The sequence below is a fragment of the Rhinatrema bivittatum genome, chromosome 10 (genome assembly GCF_901001135.1).
Source record: "Rhinatrema bivittatum chromosome 10, aRhiBiv1.1, whole genome shotgun sequence".
NCBI lineage: Eukaryota > Metazoa > Chordata > Amphibia > Gymnophiona > Rhinatrematidae > Rhinatrema > Rhinatrema bivittatum.
This window is the reverse complement of record NC_042624.1, coordinates 96469504-96485162: the sequence shown is the minus strand read 5'-3', so window position 1 is coordinate 96485162 and position 15659 is coordinate 96469504. Positions and strand designations below refer to the sequence as shown.

The 15659-nt window shown below is 41.0% G+C and overlaps 1 protein-coding gene across 1 annotated transcript in view; it reads right to left on the bottom strand.

The window, feature by feature from the left end:
• Window positions 1-15659, bottom strand: part of NEGR1 (neuronal growth regulator 1) — a 922687-nt gene that overhangs the window by 154223 nt on the left and 752805 nt on the right. The gene's annotated exons all lie outside the window — the stretch shown is intronic.

Genomic DNA, 15659 nt, shown 5'->3' with positions numbered 1-15659 from the left:
TTTTCGTCTCTGTCATCACCCATAGAAAAATATAATACTAAAGCATCCAGGTTAGGCTTACAGCTTTTGAAGTTTACTAATCACCCCCTCCGCAACAAAGATAGTAAAAGCATCCCAGAAAAAAACAGATCTAGTCTGAAAGCCCTTTCCTTGTAGGTCAAGCCTTTAGTATACATTACCTAGCTCACTGATAAAGTTTATAAAGAATGGCACCAACACGGAAACTTTTGAGGCCTCCAATGGCCCTGCACATTGGCAACACAATTTCCATATTCCTTAGTTCCATCCTTCAAGTAGTATAAATACTCAACTAGGTTTTGAATGATCATGCCCAAATTTTCATCTAGTATAATTGCCAAATCATAAAATCTCAAAACATGTTCATATGAAGATATAATTTTTCTCAGCCTTTGGTAGTCTTATTTATAAATCTAATTATATGTGAAAAAAAATTATCCAAAACCAGGGAAGTGTTTATTCAAATATTAGACTATTCTTACTGATTCAAATTAAACTGATTTGCATTATACTTCACGGGCTATATCTAATTAAAGTTCACAACTGAGCCTAAGTGTAATAAGATGTGATAAAATTACCAGTTGATTTATTGCTAAAATAGTTGAGTTATTGCTAAGTCTACTGCCTTCATTCAAATATAAGAATTTAATTTATTTCTGCAAAGTTTGCTCAAACACAGAATAAGAAAAATATTTGAATTGTGGTATATTCATGTGTAAAGAAAACTAATTAGGACAGAGAGATAAACTCATTCTGCTACCTCAGAATGAAAATGTATTCTTCAGTCTCATATCTGCATAATAAATTTTGTCTAAGGCTATACATTATGGTGTGAATTTTCAAAAGCATTTACACATGTTAAATATGGGTTTATGCATGTAAATGAGCCTTTTGAAAACTACCCTGGGGATTGTACATGTAAAAGTACACAAGGCAGCTATATACTTTTATGCCTACTGCAAAGAGACATTCCCAGGATGGAGCTGGGGTGGGAAAATCACTTGCATGCGTACATAAGATTTTCTAAAGTATGTACGTCTATCATTACATGGACATTTATACTTGCTTTCTAGCAGGCATAAATATGCATTCCTATGCTGCACAATCCTTTGCACAGTCCCACTAATTTTCAAATTTGTGCACACAGAGCCAGATTTTCAGAGGATTTACGCATGTAACCTGTCTTACGCGCGCCGGGCTTATTTTAAAAAGGCCCAGCGGTGTGCGTAAAGCCCCAGGATGTGTGTAAGTCCCGGGGCTTTTCAAAAGGGGTGGTCCAGGGCAGGGACGGGGTTAGGGTCCCCGCACAGCGGCTATATTTGCCGCTGTGCTGGGGACTGCAGGCCGGCAGTCGGCCAGCGCAAAAGGTAAAATAAAGGTCGGGGGGTTAGAGAAGGGCTGGGGGGGGAGGTTAAGGGAAGGGGTGGGAAGGGCAGGCTAGGAGTAAGGGAAGTTCTGATTTCGGAGCGGCCTGGGAGGGAACGGGGGAAGGCAGTGCGGCTCGGCACGTACAAGGTCCACAATTGTGCACCCCTTTGCGCGCGCCGGCCCTTGATTTTATAACTTTCGCGTGCAAGTTATAAAATCGGGTGTACATTTGCGTGCAGCGGGTAGCATGTTCGCACATGTACGCCCACACGCACCTTTTTAAAATTTACCCCACAGACTTCAATCCTACGTGGACTGTTTAAAATTAAGCTCTGTATTGATATGACCATTTTTTATTTAGTTCTTCTGTTTGGGCACATGTAAATTAGACTTTAGGTTGATTATCCATAACCTTTACAGACTTAGCTTAAACCTAGGGACTGTTAGGGCTTTGTCAAGGTAATATAAGGTAAAAAACTATCTTTATGAAAAAAATAATCTGCATCTGTGAAAAGCCTCTTGGTTTTTTCCCTGTGATGGAAGCTATTCAAGGAATTATTAGGAAGGGAATGGTAAATAAAATGGAAAATGCCATAATGCCTCTGTATCTCTCTATGGTGAGACCGCACCTTGAGTACCTTGTATATTTCTGGTCATTTAAAAAAGGTTTGGATAAGTTCTTAGAGGAGAAGTCCATTAACTGCTATTAATCAAGTTGATTTTAGAAAACAACCACTGCTATTACTAACATCAGTAGCATGGGATATACTTAGGTTTTGGGTACTTGCCAGGTACTTGTAGTCTGGTTTGGCCGCTGTTGGAAACAGGACGTTGGGCTTGATGGACCCGTGGTCTGACCCAGAATGGCAATTTCTTATGTTCTTATACAATTTAAATTTTGTATTATACCAATTGATATAGCCATATAAACCTGCTCTATCCCAGTCTGTAAGAGGTTTAGATCTGAATATTTCAAAAATTTACTTCGATATTCAGAGTTAACATTTTCTTTATTTATGGCGTTAGGAGCAACTCTCAATTCAACTCAGCTCTGATGCTGCTAAAAAATACAAACATTTTTAAAGTCTAGATTTGAAAATTCACAGGCTCAAACTATTCAAGGATTCATACTTTCAATGTTAGTGCAATATCATGAATATTCACATATCAATGAGGGATGAACAAGATGTAGAATAGGTAAATATGGAGTTTCCTGTCAAGAGCTGAATGATCAAGAGTTGAGATCTGGGAATGGATCCAATTAATTCAAGTTCAAATCCACCTAGTATGAATGGGATTTAGGTTTAATTTAAAGTGCTCCATTCATCTCTACAAAGAAATCCCCAGTATGCAACAAAACATTGACATTTGTGGGCATGTGTGAGTTTGCTGATTGTGTCATGTAAGGTAGATTTCTCATAAAAGGACACACATATGGAAATACAAGTGCCATGAAGTCTCCATTTAACTTTTACGGAATAAATATGAAATGCCTTTCCAGTTGACTTTCGAATAGACGAAGTGAATTTCACAAGTAAAATAGCATGCAAATCATAACTCCTTGGTGCCTGCGTTTGTGTTTTTAGACTTAAAAACATATTAGATTTCATAGTAAGTAAATGCTTCAAAAAATAAGAAGGATGTGGTGACACAAAAAATTGATTAAAGTGGGACAGATCAGGAAATGCCCAGATAAAAACCAGCAAAGTCCAAAACTCATTTTGGGCTCCCATCAAATTTCCGCATACAAAGGTGAATTTTAAAAGTCCGGCACATGCCAAAACCAGGAGATACTAAATGTTAGGGATGTGAATCGTTTTAGGACGATTAAAATTATCGTCCGATAATTTTAATATCGTCTTAAACCGTTATGGAACACAATACAATACAGATTCTAATGATTTATCGTTATAAATCGTTAGAATCGTGAGCCGGCACACTAAAACCCCCTAAAACCCACCCCCGACCCTTTAAATTAAATCCCCCACCCTCCCGAACCCCCCCCAAATAACTTAAATAACCTGCGGGTCCAGCGGCGGTCCGGAACGGCAGCGGTCCGGAACGGGCTCCTGCTCCTGCATCTTGTCGTCTTCGGCCGGCGCCATTTTCCAAAATGGCGCCGAAAAATGGCGGCGGCCATAGACGAAAAAGATTGGACGGCAGGAGGTCCTTCCGGACCCCCGCTGGACTTTTGGCAAGTCTCGTGGGGGTCAGGAGGCCCCCCACAAGCTGGCCAAAAGTTCCTGGAGGTCCAGTGGGGGTCAGGGAGCGATTTCCCGCCGCGAATCGTTTTCGTACGGAAAATGGCGCCGGCCATACGCGTATGGCCGGCGCCATTTTCCGTACGGAAAATGGCGCCGGCAGGAGATCGACTGCAGGAGGTCGTTCAGCGAGGGTTCCGGCGCCTCGCTGAACGACCTCCTGCAGTCGATCTCCTGCCGGTGCCATTTTCCGTACGAAAACGATTCGCGGCGGGAAATCGCTCCCTGACCCCCGCTGGACCTCCAGGAACTTTTGGCCAGCTTGTGGGGGGCCTCCTGACCCCCACGAGACTTGCCAAAAGTCCAGCGGGGGTCCGGAAGGACCTCCTGCCGTCCAATCTTTTTCGTCTATGGCCGCCGCCATTTTTCGGCGCCATTTTGGAAAATGGCGCCGGCCGAAGACGACAAGATGCAGGAGCAGGAGCCCGTTCCGGACCGCTGCCGTTCCGGACCGCCGCTGGACCCGCAGGTTATTTAAGTTATTTGGGGGGGGGGTTCGGGAGGGTGGGGGATTTAATTTAAAGGGTCGGGGGTGGGTTTTAGGGGGTTTTAATGTGCCAGTTTTTCGATTTTTCGATTTTTTAACGATTTTTCACGATTTTTCACGATATTTTACCCCCCCAAACGGCAACAATACGATTCCCTCCCCCTCCCAGCCGAAATCGATCGTTAAGACGATCGAGGACACGATTCACATCCCTACTAAATGTAACAAACTTCAATTTAGAAACAATCTCACTTAGCAGGAGAAATTCAAAATTTTATAAAATTATATATACCAACCTTCAAATATGTGGAACAAACTGCTAAATGTTTAAACCAAAAAATATTTAAAAGAGAGCGGTGGTAGTTTCATGTATATGCTATTGTTAATATTTTTTGGTATCATCCAGGTTACCCAGTGTTGTTCAACTTATAATCATTAACAAACCACCATCCTCCATAATTTTTTAAAATTGCAGTGCCACAACACAAAAGTTTTTTAAAAGCTTTTTACATTTAAATGCTTGTAGTGAATCACCATTCAATGAAACTATATTATACCAATGTAATGACCAACATTCGTCAAGATTCATAAAGAAGAATCACTCCTCTTTTGCTTATCAATTCTTTACTTAGTTTATTCCATGCTCGCTTGTTATTACCCGACTTGGCCAAATTTTGGAAAGACTCCTTTGTCAGGGGAACAAGTATGTGTGTTTCTCCTTCTCTTAGATATATCAACTACAGTGGACCTTGACTTACAAACTCAATTCGTTCATTAGGGTTGGTTGTAAATCAAGACTATTTTTCCCATAAGAAATAATGGAAATACCCTTAGGGGCAGATTTTTAAAATCTGCGTTACGAACCTCCCAAAGCACCCCTTACCTAACTTTCCTAACTTTTTCATAATAAAAAAGGGTTGGACAATATGTCTAATTTACCAGAAACACCAATAATTTTCCTAGTGTACTCACCAAAAAGTTATAAAATGTGCCTAGCCTACCAGAAACAACAATTTCATACTGTACTCACCATTCAGGTTGACATCTTTGACTTGCAGGAAGGGAGGAAGGGGGAGAATTCCCCCTCCCCACCTCCTCAGAGCACATCTCTGGCCCCCAAACACTCATTTCCCCCTCCCAGCATACTCATTCCTCCCCTCCTGATACCCTGCAGTAGCCAGCTGAGTGCTACACTCCCTTTCTGCTGCTGCACAGAAGCTTCCTTGGTTACCAGTGATGCTGTTGCTTGCTGCAATGTCGTGCTGCGTCTGCCTACAGTATTCTTGTGAACATTTGCAGCTCTGGGTACGCCTGAGATGGACAGGCCTCATCGGCAGCAGCAGCAGCCAATCACTGCAACAGCAGAGCAGAAGTCCCACCCACTAAGCCCAAAACAATGCAATTGACAGGAAAAAATGCCCAATTAGAAGCAACCGCACGCATGAGCGGATAACCATGGCCTTGGCCGGCATTCAGGTTGTAACTCAAGACTTTGGTTGTAACTCAAAACTAAAATTGTGGTTGTAATCCAAGTTGTTCATATGTCAGGCCGGTTGTAACTCAAGGGTCCACTGTATATTATCCCAATCTTACTCATACCACTTCCATAATTCAAAATGCCTTGTTCCTCTGATGGAGTCTTTCTGAAACCTGGCCAAATCGGGATTATAACAAGCGAGTGTGGACCAGTATCCTCAGCCTTCTCTTTTCCAAGCTGAACAGCCCTAATCTCTTTAGCCTTTCCTCATAAGGGATCCATTCCATCCCCTTTATCATTTTGGTTGCCCTTCTTTGAACCTTCTGAATGCAACTATATCTTTTTTGAGATGCAGTGACCAGAATTGTACACAGTATTGAAGGTGTGGTCTCACCATGGAGCAATACAGAGGCATTATGACATTTTCCGTTTTATTCACCATTCCCTTCCTAATAATTCCTAACATTCTGTTTGCTTTTTTGACTGCTGCAGCACACTGAACAGACGATTTCAATGTATTATTCACTATGATTCCTAGATCTTTTTCCTGGGTGGTAGTTTCTAATATGGAACCTGACATCATGTAACTACAGCATGGGTTACTTTTCCCTATATGTATCACCTTGCACTTGTCCACATTAAATTTCATCTGCCATTTGGGTGCCCAATCTTCCAGTTTCGCAAGGTCCTCCTGCAATTTATCACAATCCATATGTAATTTAATTACTCTGAATAATTTTGTGTTTCTGCAAATTTGATCATGTCACGAATATTTATAAATATATTGAAAAGCACCAGTCCAAGATCCCTGTGGCACTCCATTGTTTACATTTTTCCACTGAACATTTAATCCTACTCTCTGTATTCTGTCTTTTAACCAGTTTGCAATTCAGGAAAAGAGATCGCCTCCTATCCCATGACTTTTTCATTTTCTTAGACTTTGTCAAATGGCTTCTGAAAAGGTTTATCTTTATCCACATGCTTATTAACCCCTTCAAAAAAAAAAGGTAGCAGATTTGAAAGGCAAGACTTCCCTTGGGTAAATCTATGCTGACTATGTTCCATTAAAACACATCTTTCTGTATGCTCTGTGATTTTGATCTTTAGAATAGTTTCCATTATTTTTCCTGTCACTGAAGTCAGGCTCGCCGGTCTATAGTTTCCTAGATCACCCCTGGAGCCCTTTTCAAATATTGGGGTTACATTTGCCACCTTCCAATAAGAATGGATGATTTTAATAATAGGTTACTAATTTTTACTAATAGATCTGAAATTTAATGTTTAAGTTGCTTTAGAACCCCTGGGTGCATACCATCCGGTCCAAGTGATTTGCAGTTTGTCAATCTGGCCTACTACATCTTCCAGGTTCACTGTGATTTGGTTCAATTCATCTAAACATCACCCTTGAAAACCATCTCTGGAACTGGTATCTCCCTAACATCCTCATTAGTAAATACAGAAGAAAAGAATTCATTTAGCTATTCCAGACTGGCCTTACCTTCTCTAAGAGCCCCTCATGTAATTTTCTTAGCAATTCTTGGCTTTTTGAACACACAATTCTTCAAATTTTGAAAAGTGCACATGAAAAGGAAATTGCCAGTTTTACCTAATAGTTCATCAGTTTGTCTGGTCTATCTGTAACTTGGAAACACCCCCCCTGGCTCTTCAGCCTGAAGCCCCCCATATCACCTTGACCCCCCTTACCCAGTCATTTTTTCAATTTTAAGATGTTTATGATCACTTACACCCAATATTGAGCAGCATTAAATATACGCAAGTAAAAGACTTATGCATGTCACTTGTGTATTTGAGCCTTTTTACGCTAGCAACTCTATTAAAATTCACCTCGTTTTATGAAAAAATTGTTACTTGCTTGCATAAACCTTGCTTATGCACAGAAGTCCGTATGTTTTAAAACAAGTGCTTGTGATTGAAATTACCTGTTGCCAAAACCTCCACCACTTCACCCAGTCCTTCTCCAAATCATCGAGACCCTCCTGATTCCTCCCCCCAGATCTCTCATCTAACCAATAATAGACGAGTCTGATATTAATACACAAATAAGTTGACAAATGTATGAATGTCTCTTCTAAAATAGCAACTTCCATGTGTACCTTTTGACCCCACCCCCAGAACATGCCTAGATAGCCTCTTTTTTTTCACGCCTGTTGCATTCGTGCCTGTTCTCGCCCTCGCTCCACCCTATCTACCTTGTGTGGACTCCCTTCGGGTCTGACGACAGATTCTGCCGCTGCTTCTCACCATTTTCTTCCTGGAATCCCCGAGCTGGCCTGATGCTATGGATCCGCCAAGTTCCTGATGACGTAGGGCGCGTGCGCTCGCTCCAGACTTTGTATCAGCAAGGGCGCGGACCTCAGAGGCACCCCCCGTAGTGTCGTCATCCACTTCCAACATAAAAGGTCTTTGGATTGCTGCTACTGAATCGAGTTAGCAAGGGCAAGGGTAGGAAGTAGGAACCCCTTCCTCGCAACTCTCGGGGAACATGATCCAAAATACCTCATCTGATAGTAGATACTGAGATGATAGGTGTTTTTGCAATCTTTAGTTCTTTCTACCCTTCCCCTATGTTTCTGTCATTTATATCTCCCTCCTTAGGTGGCATAAAGGGAAGCCTCTGCTAGCACTGTAGAGGGAAATGTCTTTCCATGCTTCCCTGCAACACCCAAGCCCCACTGCAACACCTTTCAGCAAACTACAACACAAACTTGGCTGTATTGTAGCATGAGGCAGTATGGCCGGATCAATGGATGGGTGGGGTTTTTAATTACAATAGTAGACTGTGATTTAATACTGAGGAAGAGCTATTGGACATTAAGAATGGAATGAAAATAGTAAAGCACAAATGAGTTTGTTAAAATTAATGGAGAAGCATACTGCCGCAAAGAGCCTTGATAAAATGTCAGCTTTTATTCCTGTAATATAAATAAGGAACAGGATCATCAATTCCACAAAGCATGAGATAAAAGAAGAAAGAGGCAGGCCAACTAAATAAAATATCTGAAAACTGCATATAAAATTTTCAAAGTAATTGTTCGGCTGCAATGGAGACTTTATTAAACATAATACAAAGAAAATGATTCCTTTTATAAAAAGTCCAATTGACATGCTGAAATATAGCAATATTTATTTATTTATTTTTAGATTTTTATATACCGGTGTTCCTATATGAGATAAAGATCACATCGGTTTACATTGAAACAGAACATGAAAATTGCCAAAAGGCATTACATAGAACAAGGTTATGAAACTTGGAACAGTGTACATAAGTTCAAAATTTAACAATAACGTTGTAACATTGATGACCAAAAGATAAAGGAGAAAAAAAAAAAAAAAAGACTTAAACAATTAAGTTGACAGGTCTTATTGAGCATAAAAATTATAACGTATAAGTGAGAAAGTCTCAAGTGTCCTGCAGCAAGAGATTAGATACCGAAGTAGGTAGTGGCATGGAAAATGGGGGTTTGTGAAGAAGATATGTTCTTGCTGGTTGGAGGGGAAAAAATGATGATCATGGTCCTGGAAAAGCTTGGCTAAAGAGCCAGGTTTTAAGTTTTTTTTTGAATGAAGAGTGGCAGAACTCAAGCCGAATGTCTGGTGGGAGCGCATTCCATTGAATGGGGCCTGCTGTAGATATGGCACGTTTATGATGCGAGGATTTTGTTGAAGGTACATAGAGTGTGCCTTTATATGCTCCTCTGATGGGTCTAGAGGAGGAGTGAGGGCGTAGTTGGTTACATAATTGAAGAGGAGAGATATTGTGAATGGATTTATGAATTACGGTGAGTACTTTATATAGGATCCTTTGCTTTATAGGCAGCCAGTGGAGGAGCTTGAGAATGGGGGTGATGTGATCTCTTTTATTCGTATTGGTAAGGATTCTGGCTGCAGAGTTCTGTAGCATTTGGAGGGGTTTGATGGATGAATATGGAAGGCCAAAGAGAAGCGAATTGCAATAGTCGACTTTTGATAGAATAATGGCTTGTAGGACCATCCGAAAATCGTTGAAATAAAGAAGAGGCTTCAATTTTTTTAAGACTTGTAACTTATAAAAACAGTCTTTGGTGGTTGTGCTTATGAATTTTTTAAAATTGAGCTGATTGTCTAGCATGATACCTAGATCTCGAACATGTGGTGAGTGATTTAATATGGGAGTGGATGAGTTGAGTAGGTCAGCTGGGTTTAGAAGTTTGATGTTGATGTCTTGATTGATGATTAGGATCTCAGTTTTGTTGTTGTTAAGAATGAGGCAAAGGCTGGAGAGAAGATGATTGATCTGTTGCAAACAATTGTTCCAGTGAGCCAAGGTTTTTTGTAAGGATTCTGAGATTGGGATGAGTATCTGGATGTCATCCGCGTAGAGATAGTGAGTTAGGTTTAGTTTAGTAAGTAGATGACATAGAGGTAAGAGGTAAATGTTGAAGAGGGTAGGGGAAAGGGAGGAACCCTGAGGGACCCCCCGGTTGGAAGGGATCGGTTGTGATTCTTTGTTGTTAATCTTTACTTTGAATTGTCTATTTGAATTGTCTATTTGCTAGATATAGTGAGGATATAGTGAGGATATAGATATAGTGAGGACACCTCTATTTTCAATATTATCAAACACTACTGAGTGATGCTGCTGTTTAATGATTAGAGTGGTGACCTACTAGGCAAGAAAAATTATGGAACTTGTATTTAAATCCTGTTCTCCCACTGGCTATGTGATCTTATTCTTTTATCTCCCTTGCCTAACATAAACCACCTTTAGTAGTAACGCTTTATTCTATACAAATGTAAATAAAAGTTGTAGAACAAAGTTATATATTTTATCATTATCCCTAGACCAGGGCTTCCCAAACCTGTCCTGAGGATCCCACAGCCAGTCGGGTTTTCAGGATATCCACAATGAATAGGCAGGAGATACATTTGCATACCATAGAGACTCAGTATATGCAAACTTCTCTCATGCCTATTCATTGTGGATATCCTGAAAACCCGACTGGCTGTGGGGTCCCCAGGGCAGGTTTGGGAAGCCCCTGCCTTAGACCTTGACTGACTTATTTATTTTTATTTATTTATTTATTTGTTTTTTATATCCCGACATTCAACTAAAGTCATCACCATCGGTTTACATATAAAAAAAATTAGAGAGGTTACATTGTAATAGAAAGTAAAACAGAAAATAATAAAACAGAGAAGGAGAAATAAAAAGAGAGATAAATAAGTTAGAATTAGGTGTTAATTCTACTTATCATGTTATAAATGCTTTTTGAAAAAGCCATGTTTTTAGATTCTTTTTAAAAGTTTGTGAGGATGATTCAAGTCTCAGTTCAGTTGGGAGGGTATTCCATAAGAGTGGTCCGGCTATTGAGAAGGCACGTTGTCTTGTTGAAGTGAGGCGGGACAGTTTTGGAGAGGGAGCTTCAAGGAGACCAGTGTTTGTAGAACGTACATTTCTTTTTGACATTTGGAAGAAAAATGTTGTATCCATCCAATTCGTCTTGTTATTATACAAAGTTTTATGAATAAGAGATAAGGCCTTGTATTGAATTCTATAAAATATTGGCAACCGGTGTAGGTCTTTTAGAACTGGAGTAATGTGATCTGATCTTTTGAGGTTGCTGAGTAACCTTGCCGCAGCATTTTGTAAGAGTTGAAGCGGTGCAATGGTAGAAGCAGGTAATCCAAGAAGAATTGCATTACAATAATGTAATTTAGAAAATAAAAGGGTTTGCAAGACAATGCATGAAAGATAAGCTGAACATAGATAGATTATACAAAAATTAGATATACTAAAGGGTCATAAGGGATTCAGGAGTCACATGACCCAATAGGGTGGCTTCAATGTGCATGCTTACCTGCATAGAAATGACATTTTCTTTAACATTTATCAGAATGTTAAATAGTGGGAACAAAGCTACACTCATTTTGCATAACTATTTTACAAACAAGCTTGTTTTTACCATAAAACACTTTAAAATGTCATATTTATGTAAAAATAGTGCCTCTGGAATGCTATTTCAATGTTTCTTTGTACTACATGAGATTACTGTGGCAGGAAGGAGCAGTAGGCATTCCCTAGCTGAATTTCAGTAGGGCCTTTGACCCTGTTCCATGTAGATGACTGATAAATAAGTCAGTATGGGAACAGAAAAAACTTGTTAACTGGTTGAAGAACTGGATAAGCAACATAAAGAGTAGTGGTTAATGGAGAACATAGTAGTAAAAGTATGGAGGATAACTTTCAAAACTGCTCGTGTCCATCCATATACATGAGTATATGGGTGCATGCTAATTTACTACTGTATTTTATAACCTGCATGCAAATGATATGCCCAGGTTACAAAATATGAATATATATGTGTGCATACATGTTCACATATGTAAAAACCATAAGCCACGGAAGTTTGGACTTATCTAGAAAAGTAGCAGCACTTATCCGGATAAGTTCTGATTTATGCGACTAAGTAGCAGCCCTTAGCCAGAGTAAAAGTGATACTTGTCCATCTAATTAGCACTTAGTGAACTTATCTGGGTATGTAAGATAGCCAGATAAGTCTAAAAAAAAAAGTGCTATTTATCCAGATAAATTCAAATTTGTCCATTTAAGTAGTGACAAATGCACTACTTAGCTGGATAAGTGTGCACACATGATACCTGTATGTTTGTGCTTCAGATTTTAAAGGGATATGTGAACATATTTTACTCTTGTTATTTATAAAAATTGACTTCTCCCATAAGTCACCTTTATATGTGCAAGTTAGGGAATTTTATAACATGAGCATGGCAATGAAATAACCGGTTTTACCAAATAATTTATCAGTTCATACAATCCATCTGCAGCTCATGAAGACCCTCCTGGCCCTTCAACCTGAAGTCCCCCCCCATTTTACCCAGACTTTCCCAACCAGTCATTTTTTTCACTTTTGAGATATTTAGAATCACTTACACCAGAAATGGAGCTCAGAGATGTGCTAGCGAGTCCGCTGAATGACCTGTTCAATGGATCCCTGGAAATGGGAGTGGTGCCGAGGACTGGAGGAGAGCGGTGGTGGTCCCGCTTCACAAGAGTAGGAGCAGAGAGGAGGCTGGAAACTACAGGCCGGTTATCCTCACCTCAGTGGTGGGAAAATTAATGAAGACTCTGCTGAAGGAAAGGACAGTGAACTATCTTCAAACAGGAAGGTTGCCGGGCTAGAGGCAGCATGGTGTTCACCAGGGGAAGGTCCTGTCAGACAAACCTAATATTTTTTGATTGGGTGACAAGAGAATTGGATCGAGAAAAAGCGTTTGATGTGATCTACTTGGATTTCAGCAAAGTTTTTGATACAGTGCTGCACAGGATGCTTGTGAATAAAGGGCCAGCTTTTTAAACTTATGTGCGGGCATAGATTTGTTCGCACAACCCGGCGCGAACAAATCTATGCCCGATTTTATAACATGCGTGTGCAGCCGCGCGCATGTTATAAAATCCAGGGTCGGCGCGCGCAAGGGGGTGCACACTTGTGCACCTTGCACAGGCCGAGCCCAAGGGGAGCCTTGATGGCTTTCCCCGTTCCCTCCAAGGCCGCTCCGAAATTGGAGCGGCCTTGGAGGGAACTTTTTTTGCGATTCTCCCCCACCTTCCCCTCCCTTCCCCTATCTAGCCCACCCCCCCAGCCCTAACTAAACCCCCCCTTACCTTTTGTTTCCGAAATTACGCCTGCCCGAGGCAGGCGTAACTTGCATGCGCCAGCTCGCCATCTCCCAGCACAGGCTACTGTGCCGGAGGACTCGGGGCCGCCCCCGGACCACCCCTGAACCTCTGCTATGCCCCCTTACCACCCCTTTTTTGAAACCCCGGGACATACGCGCGTCCCGGTGCTTGCGCACACCGCCGAGCCTATGCAAGACAGGCTCGGCGCGCGCAGGGGCAGCTTTTCAGGGGTTACGCGCATAACCCTTTGAAAATCTACCCCAAAATGAGAAGCTTGAGAATGAGAGCCAAGGTGGTGGCATGGATTTCAAAGTGGCAGACTGATAGGTGACAGCGTATAATGGTAAATGGAAGAGAGAACAGTGTTAAGTGGAGTGCCACAGGGATGGGTGTTGGGACTGGTTCTGTTCAATAATTTGTGAGTGACGTTGCGGAAGGGATAGAAGGTAAAGTTTGTCTATTTGCAGATGATTCTAAGATCTGCAACAGAATGGACATGCCTGAAGGAATAGAGAGAATGAAAAGTGACTTAAGAAAGCTTGAAGAATAGTTGAAGACTTGGCAGGTGGGATTCAATGCCAAGAAATGCAGAGTCATGCATCTGGGGTGCAGTAATCCAAAAGAGCTGTATGTGTTGCGAGGTGAAAGACTGATGTTGACGGATGAAGAGAGGGATCTTGGGGTAATAGTGTCTGACAATCTGAAGATGGGAAAGCAGTATGACAAGATGATAGCTAAAGCCAGAAGAATGCTGGGCTGCATAGAAAGAGGAATAACCAGTACAAAAAAGGAGGCAATAATGCCCTTGTACAGGTCCTTGGTGAGGCCTCACCTGGAGTACTGTGTTCGGTGCTGGAGCCCGTATCTCAAAAAGGATAGAGACAAGATGGAAGCAGTCCAGCGAAGGGCGACCAAAATGTGGGGTATATATTGGAAGACTTATGAGGAGAGGCTGAAGGATCTGAATATGTAAACCCTGCATGAGAGGAGGTGCAGGGGAGATATGATAGAGACCTTCAGATACCTAAAAGGTTTTAATCATGCACGAACTTCAAACTTTTCAGTTGGAAAGAAATCAGTAGAACTAGGGATCATGAAATGAAACGTCAGGAAATATTTCTTTGCAGAGAGGGTAGTGAATGCATGGAATGTCCTTCTGGAGGAGGTGGTGAAGATGAAAACAAAGAATTTGAAAGGGCATGGAATAAACACTGTAGGTTCCTAAAGACTAAAGGACAGGATGCATGGGGGTAACTTGTTGGTGTGGCAGTTTCTACCCTCAAGAGAAGGCATGGAGATTTTTACCCTTAACCGATAAACATTAGGGATGTGCGTGGAGAGATATTTTGGCTCCGTTCATTACTTTGGCTTGTTTACCTCCATAATTTGTTTTGTTCATGGCAAATAAAAACATTTTATTTGTTTATGTATATCCTTCATTCATTATTTAGCATTAAATTAAATGAGGGAAGTAATGCATCCTATTTTGGACTCAAAAATTGGAGTTTTATATTCAAATATAGTGAAACTTGCAGGCAGACGGCAGCAGCAGCAAAGAGCAGTGGCCTCCCAAAGTGGGGGCAAAGTGGCAGGGAATAGTTTAATTAAATAGCCCAAGGCACTGCGGCGAGTCAAAGCAGCCCAAACGGAGGCGTCAACGCCCTAAAGGACAGTGAGAGGAGGAAGGCAGCACCGAGAGTGGCAAGAACACCCCAAAGCTAATAAAAACAGGGGGCAAAGAGCGCCAAAAACATCGGCATACAGACCTCAAAAGATAATGACAGGAGCAGCAAGGGTGCACTAGGGTTGTGCATTTGTTTGAAAAGAAGCATAGAATGTGATGAATGAGCCCGTTTTTGATTTGTTTCAAAGAAATGAAAAAGTGAATTTTTCATGTTTTGATAATAGTTCGCCCTATTGGCAAACAGAGTGCATTATTTCCTGAAGAGAAAAAAAAAAAACAAAAAAAAAAACCCCCAAAAATGAAAAGCATAGGAAAAAATATCAGAGAAATAAAAAAAAGAAAATGAATACAAAAACATTAGTGCACACATCCCTCGTGTACAAAACGTTTGGATTCGGAGGGCAAGACCAGCTTCTCAGAAAGTACCCTAAGGGATTTTGAAAAGAACTTTGAAAACACCAGGAACAAAGGTAGAAACAACCAAAGGCGCAAGAGAGGCTCAGAATAGCAGGAATACCAGTGTTAAAACATAAATGGTAGGTGTAGAACAATGCAGCAAGAAGAGTGGCTCTGGGAGGGGGGGGGGCAAAGCAGCCCAAATAGAGGCATGAACCGCACAAGAATGAAAAGAAAATGGAGTTTTATTATCTGTTGTTTGGACTGTACTG